Source organism: Lathyrus oleraceus, chromosome 2 (assembly GCF_024323335.1).
Source record: "Lathyrus oleraceus cultivar Zhongwan6 chromosome 2, CAAS_Psat_ZW6_1.0, whole genome shotgun sequence".
Classification (NCBI taxonomy): domain Eukaryota; kingdom Viridiplantae; phylum Streptophyta; class Magnoliopsida; order Fabales; family Fabaceae; genus Lathyrus; species Lathyrus oleraceus.
In genome coordinates, this window is record NC_066580.1 from 196,668,684 (window position 1) to 196,672,949 (window position 4,266).

General features: G+C 37.6%; 1 long non-coding RNA gene across 3 annotated transcripts; it reads left to right on the forward strand.

The window, feature by feature from the left end:
* The first annotated feature begins 701 nt into the window (after positions 1-701).
* LOC127118856 (uncharacterized) lies at positions 702-3,876 on the forward strand. Of its 3 annotated transcripts, none has more exons than XR_007802416.1 (6): positions 702-1,129; positions 1,626-1,702; positions 2,142-2,262; positions 2,344-2,803; positions 3,292-3,417; positions 3,534-3,876. It is a non-coding gene; the product is annotated as an uncharacterized LOC127118856 (long non-coding RNA). The 3 variants fall into 3 exon arrangements; XR_007802417.1 differs by having other exon boundaries at positions 2,372-2,803; XR_007802415.1 differs by having other exon boundaries at positions 2,142-2,803.
* Positions 3,877-4,266: the final 390 nt, after the last annotated feature.

The following is a 4,266-nucleotide window of genomic DNA, read 5'->3' on the forward strand; positions in this document are numbered from 1 at the left end:
TCATGTAATAAAAATTCTATGTTAATTTATAAAGGAACATGCTATTGTTAGGAATTGATAAAACTTCAATGCAAAATCCTAATCCTAAAGGAGCATTCTATCACTAAAATAACAAAATGAGCTCATAAGGGCAAATTGGTCATTGTAAGAAATTAGTTAATTTGGACAACAATTCTAAAATCAATATTCAATCGAAACTAAGCTTGGCCTAATTACCTAATTAATCTAGTTATCCTAACCTAAGAGGAAATTATTTAAGTCCTAAGAACCTAACCATCATTTATTCTACAATTCTAATTAAACTAAATATCATGAATTAAAACAAATAAACATAGGGTAAAACCTGGACATGGTGGTATGGACAGTAGTCGAGTAGCAAATGGGTTTTAGGCCCACAACAAGCAAAAAAGACCTAAAACCTGCATGAACTAGTGGGGGTGCACAGTGAACCAGACGTAGAGGCCCATCTCGTTTGGGCCCAAACTCGTAATCCTGTAGGGGAAATTGCCCCCAATGTATGAGGAAATAGCCACAATCGTTGGGCTTTGGTTAGGCCCAGGAGGATGCAGCTGACCATTGAGGTGGCACAATATGTAAAGGGGATGTGTATAAAGGAAGTAATTAAAGGGCCAAACTGCATGGGCCCTAGGCCCAGTATGCGTCCCAATCCAAATTTTACTAAAGCGCCTTTTAAAAAAAAGATGGAACAAGGCTTAAGGTAAAAACTCCTCACAGAAGCTGGGAGCGGCGGCGACACTCGTTTCGTGCTTCAAAATCTCCTCATCCACTTCAGAATCCATCGAATCGCATTCGGCCCTCAATCGTCATCATCGTCGGTTCCGACATTCAACAACGTGAAAGGATAAGAGCGTTCACGCTCCAAATGTGGTTCATCGCTGCAATTCCGTGCTTACGGATGACGTTCTCCGATTGCGATTCCTGGGTTCGACGGCGTCGAATCATCCATCCACACCGTCAACCACAGGTTTACTCACTAGCTTTGAAGTAGTATCTAATCGCGACGGACTTGGTTGAACCGGAACGACATCGCCACGAAAACGAGAACAAATTAAAGCGAGAACTACTTACCAGATTGAAGCGACGTGGTGGTTCTCCGGCGAATGTTCAGGTATCAATTCCTCTTCCTCTCTACTTCCACTTTCCTTCTTCTTTTTGTGAGTTTGAGAATAGTGAAAAGAGAATGTAGTGGCTTAGCTCAAGCGAAATTGAAGCTTCCATGTGAAGCTTCAATGGCTTCTAGGAGAAAATAGTGCTTTGAGTAGGGTGAGGGAAGTGATTGCAATAGAGAGAGTGCACAGGTTCAAGCAAAATTCCAAGGGTCTTGAAAATGGGAGTGATGAGTTTCTTAAATAGATTTTTTTTTGGTTCGGACCTTGCTAGCTTGGGACTTAGGTATGGAATTAGTTAAACATGGTTTGGAGTTAGTTGGACTCAACTCACTGAGTTAATTGAAAAACTCAGTTATTTAGAAACTACTCAGTTAGTTATGTGAGTTGATGTTGGTTAATGAATGAGTGGAGTGAAACTTGACTGGCTGCTGCAGGTTAGGATCAGATTGAGGTTATATTGGAATGGTTTTTAATGACCTGCTGTTCATGTTGCAGGTTAGTGACTTTGGTTTGCTTAAATACAGGTTTTGCAGATAGGCTATGTCAACTGAGTTGAAATTAGTCATGTTGCGGTTAGTATGCTAACTTATTCTGTTATGAGTTAGTTATGGGTTATGTTTTGAGATTGTTTCCGAGTTGTTATTTTCTAAAGTGGAGTTAATTTGGGATGAAAATTGTTTTGACATGCCATTGAAATTCATCTTAACGGCAACAATTGGCAAATTCTGGTAAGAAAATATGTCCGGAATTAGTTGAAATTAATTCAGTTAGTCGTTCTGTCATGTTAGTTGTAAATTAAAATATTAGTTAGTGCGAATGAAATATGTTGGTGAGTGTGGTTGTGTTGATTTTTGCATTGAATTTATCGAGGAAGTTGCATTATGCTTGATTATTGTTAACTTGCAGTAGCTAAATATGAAATCTGATTAGTGTTTGGTGTAGTTCCGGTACCTTTTAATGTTAGAAACAGGAGCTGTTAGAACTGTGAATTGATGTAGTTTATTTGCGTAGATTTTATTTGATGGCTTATGACGGTTGAATGTACCACTGCTGTTACTTCCCTTTTCGGACTCGACGAGGCATGCTGCTGCTAACATCTGTTGGTTTATGCATTTTCTGTAGCAGTTAATTGGTAACTTGTTAATTGTTGATGAGGGCGCTGTTATTGTTGTTATTGGATGTCAAAGCTAACTTCCTCTTTTTTGACTTGTAGTTATGAATGAACTGCTGAATTGATGCAGGTGACTTGGTGTGATTACACTGCCAGCTCACTTCGATGTCACCGGATCAGTTGTCAGTTTGGCAGTGATTCCGTTTTACACTGCTTTGGTAACGCTTGCAGAAATTGTGATGCCAGATATTGTAAATTAGTTAAAGAAACTGAGTTGCTGCAACAACACGACCGACGTTGTGAAATAGATAGTATTATTAGAGGAACTGTTGTATTATTGCAATGAAACAAACTCCCCATTCAATTCTGAATTGTCAATATCTGCAAATTGGTTTGTGAATTATCAGTTGTAAAATTGTTTGTGGTTCGGTAGTTACTTGGTATTCTGTTAATATATGCGGAGTTAACTGAGTTTCCGTTGGCCGATTTGCAGGTTGAACCGAAGGTAACACAGGATGAAGGTTGGTCAGAATGGGATATCTGTTGTGAATCCTTCAAATTGGTAAGTTAGTTTGTTGGAGATACATAGGGGTTGCATGTGATTTCGTTATGTTTAAAAAACAGAAGAATATCACTCTGTTGTGGTTCTGCTTGATAAATCAGTTGAATGAGAAACCTTTATTATGCTCCGTTAACTTGATTTAAATTAGTTCGTAACAATGTTCAATTCACTTGTTAAGTTAATGATGGCTTTGGATATTAATTGAAATCTAAATGGACATGAAGTTCATAGTTAGGAAAAAGAAGTCGTATAACCTTGGGTTTTTGCTACATTATTTTCTATCAAATTGGTATTTTCTTCATTTTTGTGAGCTTCCACCAGTGTTATGCATTATAATGGAGCTGTTATGGATACTCTTTAATGATTAGTTAATAAATATTACGTGATAATTACTTGTTAGAATCTGGTTAAATGTTTTGGTGGTTAGAACTTGTTATCCTCTGTGGTGTAGTCGTATTGATTGCAGTGGAATCTTAATTTCAATGCAGGTGCCGTTGAAGCTTGTTAATTCCCTGTGGTCTGCTGTTGCAGGGGTTAACTTGGTGAAATTGGTGTGTTCTAGCCTATTGGTCTTGCGGCAACATGTGAGCAATTGGGAACGCCCCTCTTTGCAGGTTTCTGTCATGGAATTTTTTAGCTAATTATTCTGAATTATAATATAGGAACACTTGTAAGCTTATTGGAAGGATTATAGAATTGATTTTTGAATTCCTATCCTCTATATCTGCAGGTACGGTTTTGGTTTCGTGATGCAGTTTACGGCTGCGGCAAGGCTTTAAGGATTGATGCTGCTTGTGGTATGCGTGATGCGAGGCAAAGCAAAGGTCTCTGTTGGCGTGTCCTGCATTCTTATGTTTTAGGAATTAATTGATGAACCATGGGATCAAAAAAATTAGGATTGTTCTAGTTTAAATTTTAGCAGCTCATTGGTTAAGAGGGAAAAACGTTGTAAATGTTAGAAAGTTAGAAAATCAAAGTATTTACAGGATGTGATATTAGTGTGGATAAATGCTAAAAATAGTTTGGAAGTTGAGAACATTCAGTTAATGGATGAAGTTATACTCTTGGTTAAATTATGCTTTACTCATTGTCATTGAATGAACTGAAATGGAAAAAATAGTCCATTATATACGAGATTGCTGCTAGCATCCAGTAATAATTTCCAGCGGCCTTAGTCACACCAAATGCAGGTCCGACTGTCACAATTGATGGACGTCCACACAGCCGTTTCACCAAAATGGCCAATAGTGCCTCTAATCAAAACTCCCTCTTTCCTGCCCCTTTCCATGCACTTGCAGCCTGTTTGCATACTGTAACTTGAGTTAACAAAATGATCTGAATTAAATAAAAAGTGCATTTGATTTCTTTTTATTTTCTTATATAATGATAATTAATAGCAAACAAAACTACTATTCGAAATACAAATTCAAATATCAAACTCAAAAGCTTAATCCATTTGGAAG